The 20,920-nt window shown below is 41.2% G+C and overlaps 1 protein-coding gene across 4 annotated transcripts in view; it reads left to right on the top strand.

The window, feature by feature from the left end:
- tjp2a (tight junction protein 2a (zona occludens 2)) overlaps positions 1-20,920 on the top strand; it is a 137,009-nt gene that overhangs the window by 32,079 nt on the left and 84,010 nt on the right. The window contains exon 1 of one of the 4 annotated variants that reach the window (XM_043716834.1): positions 1,749-1,900. The exons of 2 other annotated variants lie outside the window; for them this stretch is intronic. The gene's annotated coding sequence lies outside the window, so the exon portion shown is untranslated. Of the gene's footprint in view, positions 1-1,748; positions 1,901-14,352; positions 14,376-20,920 lie in introns of those variants that run through there. One more of the 4 variants, XM_043716805.1, reaches the window with a different exon arrangement.

Below are 20,920 nucleotides of genomic sequence, written 5' to 3'. Positions count from 1 at the left end.
AAAATTGGAGGTGTAGTGGACAGCGAAGAGGGTTACCTCCAATTACAACAGGATCTTGACCAGATGGGCCTATGGGCTGAGAAGTGGCAGATGGAGTTTAATTCTAATAAATGCGAGGCGCTGCATTTTGGGAAAGCAAATCTTAGCAGGACTTATACACTTAATGGTAAGGTCCTAGGGAGTGTTGCTGAACAAAGAGACCTTGGAGTGCAGGTTCATAGCTCCTTGAAAGTGGAGTCGCAGGTAGATAGGATAGTGAAGAAGGCGTTTGGTATGCTTTCCTTTATTGGTCAGAGAATTGAGTGCAGGAGTTGAGAGATCATGTTGAGGGCTGTACAGGACATTGGTTAGGCCACTGTTGGAATATTGCGTGCAATTCTGATCTCCTTCTTGTCGGAAAGATGTTGTGAAACTTGAAAGGGTTCAGAAAAGATTTACAAGGATGTTGCCAGTGTTGGAGGATCTGAGCTACAGGGAGAGGCTGAACAGGCTGGGGCTGTTTTCCCTGGAGCGTCGGAGGCTGAGGGGTGACCTTATAGAGGTTAACAAAATTATGAGGCATAGATAGGATAAATAGGCAAAGTCTTTTCCCAGGGGTCAGGGAGTCCAGAACTAGAGGGCATAAGTTTAGGGTGAGAGGGGAAAGATATAAAAGAAGACAGAAGGGGCAACTTTTTCACACAGGGTTGTACGTGTATGGAACAAGCTGCTAGAGGAAGTGGTGGAGGCTGGTACAATTGCAATATTTAAGAGGCATTTGGATGGGTATATGAATAGGAAGGGTTTGGAGGGATATGGGCCGGGTGCTGGCAGGTGGGACTAGATTGGGTTTGGATATCTGGTTGGCATGGACGGTTTGGACCGAAGTTTCTGTTTCCATGCTGTACATCTCTGACTATAAATCCCTCCCGGATTCATTACATATTTGTAATGCAGAACTTTTCAGGTCACCCCTTCACACAAAATATCAAAATCAGCAACAAATCAGTCTGTTTCTGGAACATTCAATGTAGCAACTTTAAAAGTCATTTTTCTTGCAAGACTATTTGATTATCACTCCTACAAAATATTTTTGGGACATTTTTTGCTTCTACATAAACCCTCTACTGTTGCTGAATTCTGCAAGACCTGTTTGGTGTCTGTCTGTCCTTCATGCCTGCTAATCCTGTTGTACGTCTCAGCAAATGTTGATGCTGGTAGAAGGAGCAAGAATGAGAGGGAACAGATCGGGGAAATTGGCAAAAAAAAAAAAATGGTGACATGAGGGAATATTTTTTTGTGAGACAGCAAGTGGTTGGGAATTGAATTGCTGCCTGAGATTGTGGCAAATTCAGTTGAGGCTTTAAAGAGAGGGAATTGGATTGCTATGTGAAAAGGAAGAACGTGTAGGGTTACAGGCAAGAGGTGGGGGGAATGGCACAAGGCTGAGAGCCAGCACGATATGACTGGCTGAATGGTCTCTTCCTTTGTGCTGTAAACAATTGATCTATTTTTGTTTCTAAATGTGTCTATAATGCAGCACTGGAAGGCATTTGACTCATCGAGTCAGTGCCTTTTTGTTTATTGAAGAATAATTCAGTCACAATCCTTGGCTCTCTTATCTCTCTATATCCTTGTGTTTTTGTTCCTCAAATATCCATCTTGCTATGTTGTCTATATCTACCAGTCTTGGGTGCTACAATCCAAATATAGACAACTTGTGTATATTTTTAAAACTATTTCCTCTTGTATTATTGGTTTGTTCTCCAAGTCTGTGCTGCTGTTTACCAACTGCTCAACCATTGCGAACGTTTTACTGATCAGAATTCTTTGTCTTGAACGCAAGCAATAACATTGGAAGTGTCCAACAGAATTTCCACCGCCCCCCCCCCAAAAAAAAGTCAGAGGAACGACAGAGAAGGTATGTAAGCAAATTTCAGAAGTGTAAAACTAATAGGGTAGTAATAGTTGGGGAGATATTTAAATTTCCCCAACACTTAACTTGGTGGGGGGGAAGGAAGGCTTTTAATATCAGATATGATTTGGCCAAACTGGACTGGGGTAGTTTACTTTCAGGTAAGTCTCTGACACAGCAGTACGACTCATTCAAGAAGGAAGTGGGGAGTACAGGGCCAGCATCTTCCAATGAAGATAAAAGGTGGCATCAATAATCCTGTGAGCCCTGGATATCTAAGGGTTGGGTAAAAAGGAAAAAAAATTGAGATTGAGGGACTTACTAACAGCTCGAAACAACAGAAGGCCTCAAGGAATATAGAATGTGCAAGGAAAGTAAAAGAGTGAAAAGAAGGCGTGATAGAATAATGGCAGGTAAACTAAAGGAAAATCTGAAATTGTTTCATCGGTACACTTAAGAAAAAAAAGATATTTAGACTTTGATTGGTTAGGGCCCATTAAGGGCCACAGTGGAATTTGTGCGAGGAGCTGGAGGACATAGAGTTCTAAATGAATGCATTGTGTTGGTGCTCACTGGTGAGAGGGACTGTGTGGGTATAGGAATCGTGGAGAAAGACTGTGATATAGGAATGAAATTAGCTCATCAGAGAATGTTCTCAATGGTCTGACAGGCTTATAAGTAGACAAATCTCCGCCATCAGTTGAAACGTATCCCAGGTTGTTGAGTGAGTGAAGAGAGGAAATAGCAGGGGCAGCAGCATTCATTTTCATTTCGTTTCTGGCCACCGAAGAGGACAGGAGATGGGATCCTATTATTAAAGAAGGGAGCACGGGATAAACTAGTAAACTATAGGCCAATCAGTTTAAACTCAGTGGCAGGGAAACTATTGGAAATAATTGAGGGACAGAATTAATCTGCACTTCGAGGGGCAGGGATTAATCCGGAACAGTCAGCATGGTTTTGTTAACAGGAGGCTATGTCTAATCAACTTGATTTGAATTTTTTGAAGAGGTGACCAGGTGTGTAGATGCTTTTGATTAATCTATTTGAACTTCAGCAAGGCTGTTGATGAGGTTCTGCATGGGAAACTGATCATTTAAAGGTAAAAATCCAATGGAGTTCAAGGAAATTTTGTCAAATTGAATCCAGGATTGGCTGAGTGGGAGGAAGCAGAGGCGATGGTTGAGGATTGTTTTTGTGACTACAAGTCTGTGTATCCAGTGGGGTTCCACAGGGATCGGAGTGGAGATCCTAGCTGTTTGTGGTGCATATATTCCTGATTTGAACTTTAATGTAGGAGGGTTGATCAGTAAGTTTTTTGTGGATGAAAATTGGTGGTAAACAATGAAGAGGGTAATCTCGGATTACAGGAGGATATAGATGGGCTGATCAGTGGCCAATGGAATTCAATTCAGATAATTGTGAGGTGATGTACTTGGGGCAAAGCAAACAAGACACTATGCACAATAGACCCCAGGAAGCACCGAGGATTAAAGAGCTTGGTGTGCATGTTTACCAGTCACTAAGGTAGCAGGATAGATTGATGAAGTGGTTAAGGAAAATAGAATGCATTCCTTTATTAGCTGAGGCAGGATGTTTCAAGAGTAATGAGGTTACGCAGGAACTGTACATTGTTTAGGCCACAGCTAGAGTACTGTATGCAGTTCTGGAATTCACAGGGATGTGTTTACACTGGAGAGAAGCAGAGAAGATTTACCAGGATGTTGCCTGGGCTGGAGAATTTTAGTTATGAAGAGAAATTAGAGTTAGGGGATATTTTTGTAGGAGGAGGGGAAGCAGAGGAGGGAATTATTGAGATGGATAAAATTGAGGGTAGACAGAAAGGAATATTTTTCCCTTGGTGGAGGGATCAGTGACCAGGAGCCATAGATTTAAGGTAAGGGACAGGGGACTTCGGGAAATGTGACGGGGGGGAAAATCCCTTTCACGCAGGTGGTGGTGGGAATCTGGAATCACTTGCCTGCTGGGGCAGTAGAGACAGAGACCCACAAAATTTCTAAGTATTTTGACTTTTACTTGTGATGTTGGTATATAAGGCTATATACCAATTGCTGAAAATGAGATTGGAATAGTTAGGTGCTGGTTGTTTGGCTGGCGCCAACATAATTTTTCTGCAGAACTCTGACTTACCCAATTTCCTGCTGGCTTTCTCCACTCAAAGAACAATCCTAGATTCTCCAGGCAGTCCCCATATTTTTTTGGAATAATTTTAGCACATCTCTTTTATCCTCGCCAAAGTCCTCCCAAGAGTGTCGTACAGAAATTAAATGCAAAGGATTAGTTTCGTGTGGCTCAATTTTCAATGCACAAGCATCTTGAACAGCTACAGAAGTGACGTCAATATTTTTCATGTCGGGTGATTCAAACCATGACCTCTGTAGCTGATGGTGATAACATTCTGCAAATTCCAGTTTAGACTGCAGTGTACTCCTGTTAATCTACAAAGATTTATTTATCTGTACCCTTTTTATCTTGCAATCAGATTTGGACATTACCAAGAGTGCATTGTTTGAAAGGAACTTGTGCTTCAGTAAAATCTCCAAACTGAGAGACATAGGATGGTTTACCTTGGCAAATATCTAATCTGTGGAAACCAAATATTTACCTTTTTTAGAAAAATGTTTTAGTTTGTTCTGAAAAATTTATTTTCAAAAATTTTAGGTTTGAATATTTTCCTCCGTGATTGGTATTAGTTGTCCCAAGAATATTTAAATTTTCTTTTACCTTGGAGACTGAATTTATTTTCAGACTTGCTTGTTATGTTGTTCAGACCTGTTCCTGTATCTAGAATACTTATCTTTTATCTTTACTGAAATGCTTAAAATCATAATGATGACAAGTTGAATTCAGGCTTGACACTGGATGATTTATCGATGCACGATCCCTCTTATTCGCGCCCCCCCCCCCCCCCCCCAAAAAAAAATCCCCTTCGACTGGGTTTAATTTTCAGCCCAAGATCTGGGACTGGATTTGACATGGCCTTGCAGGTTGTGTGTGGGGGGGCAGGGATGTATTTTAGGAGTACGGGATATTGTGTAAACTAGGTGGGTGCCTAGCTCATTGTGATTTTGTTTTTGAAGATTTGGAATTTGGGTGAAATCTGCAGCCCACCTGCCATTATCTAAATTAAGAGTCAATGGAGCATCTTTAAAAGTTTCAGTTGACTCCCATATTACCTTGCCCATGCTATAATATAGGAGAAAGTGAGGACTGCAGATGCTGGAGATCGGAGTCAAAAAGTGCGGCACTGGAAAAGCACAGCCGGACAGGTAGCATCCGAGGAGCAGGAGAGTTGACGTTTTGAGCATAAGCTCGTCATCAGGAATTCTTGATGCAGCTGTGTTTATTATCCTTTGTAGCACGGTGGCTCAGTGGCTAGCACTGCTGCCTCACAGCACCAGGGTCTCCGGCTCGATTCTAGCCTCTGGCGACTGTCTGTGTAAAGTTTGCACATTCTCCCCGTGTCTGCGTGGGTTTACTCCGGTTTCCTCCCACAATCCAAAGATGTGCAGGTCAGGTGAATTGGCCATGGTAAATTGTCCATAGTGATAGGTGCATTATTCAGAAGGAAATGGGTCTTGGTGAATTACTCTTCGGAGGGTCGGTGTGGACTTGTTGGGCCGAAGGGCCTGTTTCCACGCTGTTGGGAATCTAATCTAAACTGGGTGTGAATATCATGGTATTTAAAAATACAACCGCCCTTTATTGCAGCTAACTATTGTATAGGAATGTTTTATTAGAGTTAGATGATATTTCCAGTAGTATCACGCTTCATGTTCCCAGGGTAAGCTGGAGCATGATACCATTATATTCCCAGGTCACATATTATGATAGTGGTAATAACATGAGCATGTCTCTAAAAGTGTTACTGACTACGTGAGAGAACACAACAAGACCGGATTTTTAAAAAAAAGTTTAGAAGCAGTGAGAAGGAAGGGTACTATCTTTTGAGAAGCCCCTCCCCGTTCCTTTCATTGTGCTTGCAGACTCTGCATTCCAAAAAAACCCATCTGTCATGGTCTGGAGCCCCCTTTCCCTCCACACCCCACATTTGCTTCACTCTGCTGACCAGTGGGGTCTCCATAGGCCTGATTGCAGTCCTGACAGCGCTCACTACAGAGCAACCCACTGGGTGGGACAGCAACAGCAAGCACTCTGAAGAGTGAGACTTCTCCTCTCTGCGATGGATGGCCAGTTCTGCCTTTAGTAATGCTAGCTGTAGCATTATCTTGGAAATTATAATGCTGGTGGACATGTACTTTTCTTCAGCATAAGTTTTATAACCAAGGTTACAAGAGTTTGTCTTGGGTTGGGGGTGGGGTTGAGAGAAGAAGAGAGGTATAGGCAAAAATAGCCCATTGTCTAACTCTGTCAATGCTAGCACTGTCAAAGGTATAGTCCTCTGCTTAAGATATTAGATTAATATCCCAGAATAATGTATTTGCTAAATGTAAACACTACTGCATTTGATTGCAAATTTTATGAATAGAATGTGCTTTTTTTTTTAAAAAGAGGAAAATCAAGATCCCAGCAGGTATATCTGAAGGACCTGCCACTATTTCTAAGGAGAGGCGAGGCTTTCTCCCTGCTATCTTGAAGCCAGTGTTAGATCTTTACCAACATCACAAAAACCGATAATTGCATTTGATATTTTTGGGATCTTGAGTGGAAAACCTGGTTGCTATTTTCTATATTTAGTGATTTCTCCACTTTCCTGTATTTTATTAGCACTTTTTCTTCAGGATTATATTGAAGTAGTGCAAAGTGCAAACTAAATGCAAGTTGAAGATCATCCGCAAGTTTGCAGATGATATAATGTATAGTGCAAATTCTCATCATGAAAGAAAATAACTTTTTTGAAAGGTATTTCTTAACAAAAGATATGAAAAAAATAAATTAGAATAAACCAAACCATCTACTTGTAATACAAATTCAATGATTTTTCCTTTAAAAGTAAAGACTCAAAATACTACGTTTTATTTCCTTTCTAACTTTACAAAAACACTTCTGTTTAGTAACCAAAACAGCATCTTACTCGGACCTATCTAACATCTCATTAGGTTTAAGTCACTTGTAACTTTATCATTTAGGTTGGAACTGTAGATTGGTTCTTCCTGGAGTTATCACATCACATATCTGCTTGAATGTACCCTGCTTTAAGTAATCTCTTTAGGGTTTTATCCCAACAATTCTGGTCTGGGACTATTGCCAAGTCTTCAGTCTAAGATAACCTAGTTAATTAGTCATTCTTGCATTGTCAGGAGCACAGCTCTATGCAGCTATCCAATTCCAAGGACTTCACAGGACTTCACTCAAGGTCAAAATAAACTGACTAAGCTGGTGCTTGTTTATCTTTTTTTTAGTAAAACTCTACTAATAGACACATTTCTCCCCCTAACTTTCCAACCCTCCCTCCCCTGCCTAGTCTTAACTTCAGCCTTACAATCTTGAGACCTCTGCAATCTTCCAGTTCTGCCCTCTTGAGCATCCCCAGTATTAATTATTGGACCATTAGCGAGTGTGTCTTCATCTGCTTAGTTTTAATTGCCTCTTTTTCTCCTCTTTTTTAAAGATGCCATTTTAAAACCTTTTCTCTTTGAGCGAGCTTATCACCTAATATTTCAAGATGTGACTCAGAGTAATAGAAGCACTTTGGGATGTTTTACACAGAGAAACTGATTCCTGACTTGGCCAGTGATAACCACCTGCAAAACAAAAAGTAGTTATTGTCTATTAGAAGTCATGGTCAATATGGGCTCTTGAACTACAGTACTTTGTGTCAGGCATGTGGTGGGTGGGGCCAGCAAAGAAGCATTTTCAAGGTTTTGTTGATCCTGGTGGAGAGTCCCTCAATTTTGATACATTAAGTCTCACCAATGGCTAGGAAATTTTAGCAGCTTGAGCTTTTCATATTTCTTTTTTAGAGTGATTTCTCTGCATCTGCATATCTCGTCAAGGAAAGTACCAGAAATGTTAACTGAGATTCTGTCAATCCTGCACCAGGAGTGGTGTCCTGGATATTTGTGCCAAAACCCCTAGATTAGGACTTAAGACCTCGTGATCTTTATGACTTGGGTGAGCATCTTATCCACTGAGCCACAACTGCCACCAGAACATATTCCACTGACATATTATGTACCCTTTTTTTCTTTCAAGGGCAGGGCTTTGGATTACTGTAACATTTGATTTGTTTAAAGTGTAATGCTTAATGCAAATCAGTATATTTTTGTAACAACAATATTCAGAATGTGACAGTTTGTGTAGTCTTAATTAGAACCTGATAGAGCTAGATGTGATGAGTCATCTGTCTGTAATGTGCAAACGTTTTCTGATTTGCTTTTAAACTTGATTTCTAGACTTTGATGTTTATTTTTCTATTCATTATGACCCTGCAGTGAAACTTGAGCAAAGACTTGATGTTTATGTAACCAAAACGTGTACAAATTAATGTCTTTAAAACAAGTTGTTGGCACCTTTGTCTAACACTCTGTTTCAGTACTTGCTGTACGTTCAGGAGAGAAGCACTGCATTGTGCTGGGAATAAAAGCCCTAAAAAAAAAGGCTGAATTTTTTCAATGTTTTGGTTTCCTTGAAAACCTGGCAACACTTCTGTGGAAGAATTTTTATGACCAGCCTCTACCATGTTTCTGATGGGAATAAAACTGGAAAAACAATAACAAAGGGGAGAGGCGAGTTCTATGTGGACAATGTGTTTTCTCAATCTGTATTTCCCACAGAATTCTGTGCAAAAGAAATTGTTGAAATGTGTGGCAGAGATGGAAAATTGTTTGGGTATAGCTTGGAAAAGGAAAAATAGCTTTATTGAGTATATTTCCACTTTTATTTTGGAAACGATTAAGGGAGCATAGCCAACTATACAGCAACATATAAAACTGCTTGATTTTAAACTTAACTGTACTTGGATAGAAAGTATAGTTCCCTAAATAGGTGAAACGTATATGCAAGGGGTAAAAGTTTTCACTGCAATAATTTTCAAATAGGGCTTTGAGCCAAACACTACGCCATTAGACAACTCAGGAAAGAAAATTCTTCTTCATCCAGACCTTGGTGAGAGTGTGGAACTCGACTACATGGAGTGATTGAGGTGAATAGTTTTGGAGCATTTAAGGAGTAGCTGGATAAACCTATGACTGAAGAATAGAAGGATATGTTGCATGATAAAGAAAATTTGAGAGGAGATTCTTCATAGAGTCCTTTTATAGCGTGGAAGCAGGCCATTCAGTCCTTCGAATCCACGCTGACCCTCTGAAAAACATCCCATTCAGGCTGCCCCCTCCCTCCCTGGATGCTGCCTGACCTGCTGTGCTGTTCCAGCAATAAAGTTTCAACTTTGATCTCCAGCATCTGCAGACCTCACTTTTTGCCCCCTCCCTCCACCCTATCCCTGTAAACCTGCACATCCCTTGCTAATTCACCTAGCCTGTGCATCCCTGGACGTTATGGACAATTTAGCATTGCCAATCTACATAGCCTGTACATCTTTGGACAATGGGAGGAAACCGGACCACCTGGAGGAAGCCCATGCAGACACTGGGCGAATGTGCAAACTCCACACACAGTCACCCGAGGTTGGAATCAAGAGTCCCTGGCGTTGAGGCAGCAGTGCTAACCACTGAGCCACTGTGCTGCTCTGTTCCTGTGGTGCATAAAGTCCCAACGTGGACTAGTTGAACTGAATTGCCTCTTACTTTGTTTTTTATCATCCATAAGACATTGTTATTTCTATACATTTGACTAAATCTCAAGAAATTGACTCTATGTAATAGCTGCCATCACCATCATTTTATGATCCTTAAGATATTCATATCCTGAGACTAAACTTTAAAGCAATCTGCCTGAGTATTCTTTTTAATTTAAGACCTTCGTGCATTATATGACTAGAATAGGCCAATGCATACACCTCTATTGTAGATGATGCAATAATGGCATGGTCCTATCCCTTGGTCATTCATGTTTCAACAGTGCAGTGTTGGCCAGGCACAGGTTCTGGAGTCTAGGGCATTCCGGGCAGATATGAGGAAGGCCCATTTTACCAAGCTAGTGAACTTGGCGTGGGATGATTATTATTAGACCAGTCACCATTACTGCAAGTGCAAACCACTTCAGAATGGGTTGCCATGAAAGTACTGTGCCAGGTGCAGCCAGGCTAATGTAGATGTAAATACAGTCTAATAATTCTTCATTGCACACTGTTAAGTTTTCAACATCCGTGCAGTGCCCAGAATTGTTCACAATGCTTTAATTGACACATGTAGTTATAGTTTGTGCACTCTGCCATTTTCTAACTTGCATTTTTGAGAAATGATCCTGTCAACTTTCTTAGATTGTATGTGATCTCTCAAGATTCTGTTTCCACACATGGAGCTTTTACAACTACACTGTTTTAATGCATTCCAATGCTGTCTTCTGGCTGGCCTGTCCTTTAAACCCTCTGTAAACTTGAGGTTTTCTAAAACTCTGCCTTTAGCCTAACGCACCCATGTCTTTCACTAAACTGCACTGGGTCCCAGTAAGAATGTGTCTTTTTAATTTAAAAAAAATCAAGTTTCCCTTGCCTCAACCTTTCCTCACCATCTTCAGTACTACACCCTCTGAAGCATCTTTCTCTAGTTCTGGTCTCTTGCACATCCCTCATTTATTTTGCTTCATCACTGCTGACCATTTCCTCACTGCCTTTGATTTAAAAGGTTAAATTCTAGCACTATAGTTGTCCCTTTGAGGGGCAACTAGATTAATAAATCTAGAATGTAAAGTCAGTGTCTATTTCAAAGTTCCCATTATTAACAATGATTGTTACTATTAAAAAAAAATCTGTTCCACTAAATGTCCATTAGTGAAGGAAATCTGCCATCTTTACTTGGCCTAGTCTGGCTGGCATGTGACTCCAAACCTGTAGCAGTGTGATTAGCTCATAATTGTCCACTGAAATGGCACAGCAAGTTACTCTGTTCACGAGTGTTAAGGATAGTCAAAAAAAAATGACCTTGCCAGCAATGTCCACATCCCAACATCTTTTTATTTAAGATGCTTAGAGAGAAAGATGCTTTAAGAAAGAAAGATGAACATAAGAGGTCTAGTTAGTAAGTTTGCAGATGACACCAACATTGGAGATGTAGTGGACAGTGAAGAAGGTTACCTCAGATTACAACTAGATCTTGATCAGATGGGCCAATGGGCTGAGGAGTAGCAGACTGAGTTTAATTTAGACAAATGTGAGGTGTTGCATTTTGGCAAAGCAAATCTTTGCAGGACTTGTACACTTGATGGTAAAGTCCTGGGGAGTGTTGCTGAACAAAGAGACCTTGGAGTGCAGGTTGAGAGTTCCTTGAAAATGGACTCGCAAGTAGATAGGATAGTGAGAAAGGCGTTTGATATGCCTTCCTTTATTGGTCAGGAGTATTGAGTATAGGAGCTGGGAGGTCATGTTGGTTAGGCCACTTTTGCGTGCATTTCTGGTCTCCTTTTGGAAAGATGTTGTGAAACCTGAAAGGGTTCAGAAAAGATTTACAAGAATGTTGCCAGGGTTGGAGAATTTGAGCGAGAGGGAGAGGCTGAACAGGTTGGGGCTATCTTACCTGGAGTGTCGGAGGCTGAGGGATAACCTTTATAGAGGTTTATGAAATCATGAGGGGCATGGATAGGATAAATAACCAACATCTTTTCCCTGGGGTGGGGGGGAGTCCAGAACTAGAGGGAATAGGGCGAGAGTGGAAAGATAGGAGTCCTAAGGGGCAACCTTTTCATGCAAATGGTGGATGCGTGTATGGAATGAGCTGCCAGAGGAAGTGGTGGAGGTGCAATTGCAACATTTAAGAGGCATCTGGATGGGTATATGAATAGGAAAGATTTGGAGGGATATGGGCCGGGTGCTGGCAAATGGGTTTGGATTAGGTTGGGGATATCTGGTCACATGGACGAGTTGGACTGAAGGGTCTGTTTCTGAGCTTTACATCTATGCTCCCTTTTAAAGCCCACTTATTTGACAGTCTTTGGTTAGCTGTCATGATACCTGTGTGAATTAGTGTCAAATAATGTTAATGGTCCTGTGAGGTGCTTTAGGATGGGAAAGGTACCAAAGAAATAAAAGTTGTTATATCACCTTTCTATAATTTGTCCTCGCAAAGGGAAATGTTCCTTGAAATCCTTATGAGCCAGTAACTAATTGATCGCTTGTGAAGTGACCTGGATCTCTCTTCTAAATGATCGGTGAGTTCTAATCCACCACCTCAATTCTTTAAAACTTACATTTGAATAATCTTTTGCATGGCTCAGTCCAGAGAACACCAGTGAAGATGGCATTATTAGTTTTGTGCAAAATTCTGTCATCATGGGCAACAGTTGCCAAAAATGCAAGCCATTTCTTTAAGTTCACTGGTTGAATGTCAGTGAATTAATCCAATCCTAATAATCGGATGACTGGTTGGTTACATTTGAAAAATCATTCAATTGGATTAGTGGTTTTAATCTTGAATGATAGCCGTAATGAACCTGCCTGGTTTTAAATTGGTCTCAAATACATGTTTTTAATAGGTGCTTTTTAAAAAAAAAAAAGCCTTTAGGTGGAAGGGTTAATTCTGGTGCTAAAGTTTGCATTGGTGCAGCATATATAGACGGTTTTACAAATCACTTAACTGCCCAAAAAAAAGTAGGAATTTACATACGTCTAAAAATTTGCTAGATTTTGCTGGAAGTCATTCTCGTTTATTAAATGAAATCAGTTTTTTTTAGGGGCTTTAGATATTGGAAGAAACTATTTCTACAGCCAGAAGGCACTGCGATAAATCGAGGAAATCAATCTTTCGTTCTGCGATGAAACGGATCTGTCAGGTTGCTCCTTGCTTTTAATAAATGTAGGCGAATGGGTATGGGTGGGTTGCTCTTTGGACGGTCGGTGTGGACTTGTTGGGCCAAAGGGCCTGTTTCCACACTGTATCTAATAACTAAATAAAAGGTTCGATGAGCAAGGGAGACCGTTTTAAGGTAACTGGCAAAACCAGTGGGATATTTAGGCCAGTTGTTGTGATCTAGAAGTGAATTCAACAGTAACAGTTCTAAAGGAAGGTGATGCATATTTAAAAAGCAAATAAATTGCTGGGCCAAGAGAGAACATCTTGCTACTTTGCTCCAATAGGATAGTTCTTTCAAAGCACTGGTATAAGCAAGGCTCTCTCTCTGTTGGCCCTGCTGAAATGGCTTTCTCTGGTGCTTTGCAAGCTTGCTTTAGTGTACAATTTGTGTCAAGGTTATTAACACCAAGAATAATACTCAATTGTTGAAAGATTAATGGTCTTTTCAGATGAAACAATTTTGGCAGAAACGTCACACTTATGTAAACTATACCCACAGTACTTCCACTTTGTTGACCTACAGTGTAAGTATACGTGCTACAAAGATTTAGCACGTTCCTGGAGCATTTTAATTGTCAGGTTATCAACTCTGGATGCTGTCCTGGAAGTTTAATCCCTTAGTCTTCCACCTGACTGTTGCATCCAGTCGAATAGCATTTTTTCCATCTACTATACTCTTTACAAAATGAGTTAACAATTTGCAAACATGTTCAGTAAATATATGTAAGGCTTATTTTTCAGGGAGGAGGGGTTGTTGAAGTTTAAACATATTTTGCTGTTTGGGTGTAGCTTCCAGCAGTATCCAGGACAATCCTGGAGGGTTGGCAGCTCCTCTCTTTCTCTTCAGTTTGAACAAGATCAATGATTTAAAACAACAGTGAACCGAACTCGGATCTAAGTCAACGAGGATTGAGTCTCTCTCTCTCTCTCTCATGATTGAGTCAAACTTTCCAGTGAATCTTCTCCCAAAAAAGTGAGTTTGAAACAAACTTTATTTTCAGACAATCTATCGGTTCTCTTCGATTGAAAGGTCAGAAATGTTCAGTCGGGCGGGCGAATATGGTTTTACAGTTAATACATTCGTTCTCAGGGCGATGAAAGCGGTGGCGACGTTTTATTTCTCTTTTTAACCTGAATTGAATCTTCAGATGCTGGATTAAGGAGATTATCTGTCTGTCTTTTTTTTTTGGGGGGGGGGGGGGGGGGGGCTCTCAGTTTGTCCCTGGGTGCTGGGGACTGAGTTGAGTCAAGGTGTGGATTCAGTAGAGGGGGGAAGCCAAGGTATTGCTGACTGTCACTAACAACAAAGGCAGCAGTGAAAAAGGCAAACTCTTATCAAATGTTTCTCTTTTTGTTTATTATTAAAATAAGTTACCTGAGGTGAACCCTGTTTCAAATTTTAAGGGAAAGTTTTGCACACAAGAATTTTTTAAACATCAAAACTTGCTTATTTTTTTATACAAGTTTTGAAAAGTTGGAGTCTCCAGGTGTTGAGGAGAAAGCCCTAGATGTCTCCTTCATGTTTCCTGTAGTTTTTTTTGAACCCTGTCTGTTCTGATCTATTTAAGATGGCTGTCAGGTTCCAGGACCAGGTAAGTGTTCTGCTGGAGTAATAATACTTTTTTCAAAACTCTACTTTGATAAAGACTTTAGACTTTTTAAAGTATGTTTAATCTCCAGTTTCAGTTTTGATAAGGAGAGTTTCTCTTCTATTTGTTAGCGTTGTACCGGTTGTACACTGCCAAATCAGAAAAGGTGTGTTCCACAGGTTAGGGTTTTAATGTTTGTTTCTCTCTCCCTGTTTGTGGTGTGTGCAAGTGAAGGCAGAAACTGAAATCTATCAGAAAGTTTAATGTGTTTTTTTTTATTTAATCCATCAATGTCTTTCTAGATCAATAGTGTATAATGTGATACTAGTTTATATAAATAAGTGACTTACCTGGTGACAAGCAGTTAAGTTGTATGGTTACTTAATTCCTTTACCTTGTTGCATTCAGGCAGAAACAGTTTTATACAAAGAATTGCTATTGCTAACTTTTAAAATTTTAAATATTCATGAAAAATAGTTACTATGAAAGTGGCTGACTGAGTAGCATGCTGTCTGTTTCCTCAGGCGATTGTGGATTCAGAGGCTTTATAAGATTGGAGAATACAGGAGAAAGCCATTTAGCATATTGTGCTTGTGCAGACTTTTTTTACTTTGAGTGGACTGCTCAGTTAATTGCTGAAAATGTATTGCTGGAAAAGCGCAGCAGGTCAGGCAGCATCCAGGGAACAGGAGAATCGACGTTTCGGGCATAAGCCCTTCTTCCCTGAAACGTCGATTCTCCTGTTCCCTGGATGCTGCCTGACCTGCTGCGCTTTTCCAGCAACACATTTTCAGCTCTGATCTCCAGCATCTGCAGACCTCACTTTCTCCTGCTCAGTTAATTCCCACCCTTGTATTCCAACATGCTTTCTTGAACATCTACATTGAGCTACCACTCTCGCAGAGCAGTGCTGAAGGAGTGCTGCGCTGTGGCAGTTGCTGTCTCTTGGATGAGACTCTATAAACTGTGGACTTGTCTGCCCATTTGGATTGTTGTAAAATGATCCACAATTTTTATTTCAAAGAGCTTGGGAGTATTATCCTCAGTGACTTGGCAAATATTCATTCCTCCTAAAATGAATGAACTCTATTTATTTAATTATGGATTGTGGGATCTTGCTGTATTCAATTGGTTGCAAATTTCCCTAGATTACAATCGTAGCTACACTTCAAACAGTACTCCATTTGGCTGTCAAGAGGTCCTGGGTCATTCTGAGATTGTGAAAGATGCTGTATGTGGTGCATATCTGTCTCTACCATTCCTGTTAAACAGCAGTATAATGAATAGGAACGATACTAGATTGCTAGTATTACTGAAGGAAAACTTAATCCTGAAACAGCATTCTGTACTGGTTCTTTGTGAAGTTGTAAAATTTAAAATGAGCAAATTCAATATATTTACTTGAGTATGACCAATATATCCTTTTCAATAATATTGTGACGTTAAGATAAAAACATTGTCTTCTATAAACCACCCCTGCAAAGGAAAATGATTACTGAAACAATAAAGGAGACGTTTAACTGAGAATTGAAAGCTTGTTTTAAGATTCTGGGGTAATTTTATTTGAGGAGGATGGAGTTTTGAGCTTTTGGGAGGGAAATTTCTGTCGTTGAAAGTTTTAGTGGAACTGTGATCTGAATGCCATGGTAAGGTGGTGAGTATCTGGAACCAAACAAACCATCTTCTTCTCTTTTTTTAACCAATGAAATGCAAAGATTCAAAAAGCAATTGCGGAAGTGTTTTCCAGCAGAAGGAAATCTGCTGAACTGCAGTCAATTCAGGAACAGAAGACAAATAATGAGGGGAGAGAGATGGCACAATGTGATAGAATTTTAATTTTTTTTTAAATTCTAAAAAATTTGCTACTTGTAGAGGTGTGAAACTTGAAAGGGTTCAGAAAAGATTTACAAGGATGTTGCCAGGGTTGAAGGATAGGGTGAGGGGAAAGATATAAAAGAGACTTAAGGGGCAACATTTTAACATCAGAGGTTTGTACGTGTATGGAATGAGCTGCCAGAGGAAGTGGTGGAGGCTGGTACAGTTGCAAGATTTAAAAGGGATTTGGATGGGTATACGAATAGGAAAGGTTTAGAGGGATATGGGCAGGGTGCAGGCAGGTGAGACTAGATTGGGTTGGGATATCTGGTTAGCATGGATGGATTGGACCGAAGGTTCTGTTTCCATGCTGTACATATGACTCTGACTCTGAGAGCATTCAACATCCCCTCCCCTGCCGCCCCTGTTTCTGGCTGAACAGCATTGCAGAAAAAACAAATTGCTTCATTTTAATGATCTTTACACTGTTAAGTAACAACAGGCCCAGAGAACTGAGGACTGCCAGAGGTTGACAGCACAGTCATACAAATCATCAAGAAACTTGCAGCAACTTCCTAATTTTTCCATAGATTAGTGGGAAGTGGACATTGCTGGCTAGGCTGGCATTTAATGCCCATCACTAATTGCTCTTGAACATGCTGCATCCTGGAGCCACTGCAGTTCATACACCATAGGAAGACCAACAATGCTATTAGGGAGGGAGTTTTAGTACTTTGATTCATAGAGTGAAGGAACAGCGATATTTCCAAATCAGGATGGTGAATGTCTTGAACAGGAAATTGCATGCGGCAGTGTTCCCATGTATCTGTTCCCCTTGTACTTCTAGTTGGAAAGTGTTCTCTAAGGAGCCTTGGTGAATTTCTGCAGTGCATTGTGTAGATAGTACACACTGCTGCTACTGAGTACCGCTGGTAGATTGGGTGCCAATCAAGCAGGCTGCTTTGTCCTGGATACTGTCGAGCTTCATGAGGATTGTTGGAGCTGCACCCTTTAGACAAGTGGGGAATATTCAGTCACACTCTTGAATTGTACCTTGTAGATGGTGGACAGGCTCTGGGGAGTCAGGCGTGAGATATTCCCTGCAAGATTGTGGTAGCGTAATATCAATATGGTTAGTCCAGTTCAATTTCTGATCCATGATAAACCCAGGACGTTGTGAATAGGGATATTCAGTGATAGTAATGTTGTTAAATGTCAAAGGGTGATGGCTATATTTCTGGCACAATTACTACTTGCCACCTCTCAGCCCAAACCTGGCTATTGTCCAGGTTTCACTGCATTGAGACATGGACTACATCAGTATCTGAGAAGTCACGACTGATGCTAAACATTGTGCAATCATCAGCAAACATCCTCATTTCTGCCCTTTTGTAATGGAAAGGAGGTTATTAATGAAACAACTGAAGATGATTGAGCCTAGGACTGAAACATCTTATCCTCCTAACAAATTGTTGGGATAACTTAAGATGGTGAAAGTACTTAAAATCTCCATTACTGTAGCAGCAAAATCTGAGTTTAATAATTTTAAAGTAATTGTTTTGATGTTGATGTATAGATGAGTAAATGTCACTGTTCTATTTTGGAACTCCTATATCCTACTGCACCCTCTTATGAAACCACAGAACATAGTTGTGAAAGCTTCCACTAGAAGGCAGCGTCCATACTGGATGTTGTGTCAATAAAGGAATGTACAGAAAAACGTTGGCAGATGATGACATGTTTAATGCGCTGATCTTGCATTGCTGGTATCTCATGTCCGGACTTGTGCTGAATTGCTATATCAGCAGCAACATAATGAAGTGGTTTAATAAGAGACGTGGAGAAGGTATTTCCACTATTGGCCAACCCAAGCTCTGTTAGTCACTAATAAATCTTATCTGGAATTTGGGAGAAACTTCGTTACCTTGAAGGTGGGAGGAATGTAGAAATTACTATCATGTGGAATAGTTGAAGCAAATTGCAGAGAAGCACTTCAGGGAAAACTAAATCCACATGAGGGAGAAGCACTTGCTGACAGTGGGAGAAGGCTCATGTGGATTATAAACGCCAGTATGGACCAGTTGGGCAAAATGGCCTGTTTCTGTACTATGCATTCTAGGTATCAAAATAATTACTAGTGTCTAATATTAGTGTCAAGGTGTTTTCATGTAAATTTTAAACCAATAAATTGTATTGTGTATTAACAACCTTGCCAAAAGAACTGTGGGCATTAAGTTTGATGTGATACAAAAAGATACAAGGATAGGTAATGTTGAGGAGGTGGGAGGCTGAAGGAGGTCTTGGACAGGCACGAGAGTGGGCAAAAAAGTGGCAAATGGAATACGACATGGAAAAGTGTGAGGTTATGCACTTTGGGAAAAATACAAGTCCGACTGTTTTCTAAATGGGGGAAAGGCTTTGCAAATCTGAAGCACAGAAACTTGGGCGTTCTAGTTCAGCAATCTCTTAAGGTTCAGTTGGCAGTTTGGAATGAAAATGCAACGTTAGCATTCATTTAGAGAGGTATGTGAATAAGAGAGCAGAGATGTACTGCTGAGCCTATCTAAGGCTCTGGTCAGACCACATTCTGGATACTGTGAGCAGTTTTGTATCCCTTTTATCTGAGGAAGGTCGAGAGGATGAGTAGAAAGTAGCTATTTATTTGTCATTTCTACCATATATAAATGATTCGGTAAAAACAAGACAATGTGTTCCTCCAGGACCGAGGGTGCTACACTGACAGCACAAACTACATATACTTGCATGGCATAAAGTACATAAATAAATGCCAAACACGCAAGATACAGTGTAATAGAAGAATGATAAATAATAGACATTTTTCTAGCAGCAATTTGAAGTTGTGCAAAGAATTTCAGTTGGGAAAGGGTCCGATCATAGTGTTAAGGAGCCTGATAGCTTGGGGGAAGGAACTGGTGTACAGTCTAGCCGTGAGAGACCGCATGCTCAGGTATTCGGAAGACTCTACACACCCCTCACTCAAACTCTTCTCCATCCTGCCTTCATTCAATGAGTCAAACATTCTATTTGTTGATTCATGCATTCAATGAATCAAACATTGTACTCATTCATTCATTCACAATTCCACAACACTGTTAGCCTTTTGGATGTAGCATGTGGTGTAAGTGTCTGTAATGAGAGAGCCCGATGTTCTTCTCAGCTTTCCTCACTATCTGTTGTAGGGGCTTACAATCTGAGACCGTGCAGTTCCCAAGCCAGGCAGTGAAGCAGCAACTCAGGGTACTTCTGTGTAGAATGTGATGAGGATGGGGGCAGTGGGAGGTGAGAAGTGGGCTTTCCTCGGTTTGCGTAGGAAATAGACATGCTGCTGGGCTTTCTTTGCTGTGGTGCTGGTATTGAGGGTCCAGGTGAGATTCTCTGCCAGGTGTATGCCAAGAAATTTAGTGCTCTTCACAATCTCCATGGGGGAGCCTTTGATTTCCAGCAGAGAGTGGTCGCTCCGTGCCCTCCTGAAGTCAACAACCATATCGTTCGTCTTGTCCATGTTTAGACACTGGTTGTTGGCTGTGCCTCAGTACGTTAGCCACTGCACCGTGCTGACTCATCATTCCTGCTGATGAGACCAAAGCAATCATTTCATCAGCAAACTTGATGTGAATTGACCTATACATCACTGCATAGTTGTGTCAGCAGTGGAACAGCAGTGGACTGAGCACACAGCCTTGGGGGCCCCTGTGCTCAGTGTGATGGTGTTGGGGGATGCTGTACCCAATTGAACTAACTGATGTGTCGCAGTCAGGAAGTCCAGGATCCAGTTACAAAGGGAGGTATTTTGGCCCAGCAGACTCAACTCCCCAAACAGGTGCTGAGGAATGATGGTGTTGAACGCAGAAAAGTCTATGAACAGTGGTCTGAAGTAAGTGTCCTTCTCCAGGTGGGTGAGGGCCAGATGGAGGGTGGTGGAAATGGCATAATCTGTGGAACAGTTTGGTTGATATGTGAACTGCAGTGTGCCCAGTGAGGGGGGCAGCAAGGTCTTAATATGCCTTTTCACTAGCCTCTCAAAGCACTTCGTGATGGGTGTAAGCACAACAGGGCGATAGTTATTGAGATGGGGTGCTGAAGACTTCTTTGGCACGGGGACCATGGTAGTAGCCTTGAAGCACGTTGGGACTATGGTGCAGGGAGATGTTGAAGATGTCCATGAGAACATCCACCAGTCTGTCAGCATCCTCTGAGCACTCTGCCAGGGATGTTATCTAGTCCAGTAGCCTTACATGGGTTGAGTCTGCATAGGGTTTTCCTCACATTGGCTGTCAAAAGACGCAGCACCTGGTCATGGGGTGGGGGGATGGAATTCCTCACACAGTGTATAGAAGTTGCTCAACTCATCCGGGAGAGAGACATCACCAGCACAAGCAGGCGATGCTATTCTGTGGTTGGTGATGGCCTGAATACTCCGCATGTTGCTGCTGTCCTGAAAGTGGCTGTGTATTCTCTGTGCATATGCATGCTTTGCCTTGTACTGCAATGGAGGGGGTCGAAAGAAGGCTAATGAGAACGGTCCCAGGGATGAATACTTTGTCATACGAAGAGCGATTTGAGGACTCTGGGTGGGGAAAGAATCTCCATTGAAACCTCCAGAACACTCAGGCCTGGATAGGAATGTCTTCAGCCAGAGGATGGTGAATCTGTGGGACTCATTGTCGCAGAAGGCTGAGAGTGTAGTTAAGACAGATAAAGTTCATGATTAG

This window comes from Chiloscyllium plagiosum, chromosome 2, assembly GCF_004010195.1.
Source record: "Chiloscyllium plagiosum isolate BGI_BamShark_2017 chromosome 2, ASM401019v2, whole genome shotgun sequence".
In the NCBI taxonomy this organism is placed as follows: Eukaryota; Metazoa; Chordata; class Chondrichthyes; order Orectolobiformes; family Hemiscylliidae; genus Chiloscyllium; species Chiloscyllium plagiosum.
The sequence above is the reverse complement of the archived record's forward strand: the minus strand, read 5'-3'. Positions and strand labels throughout refer to the sequence as shown.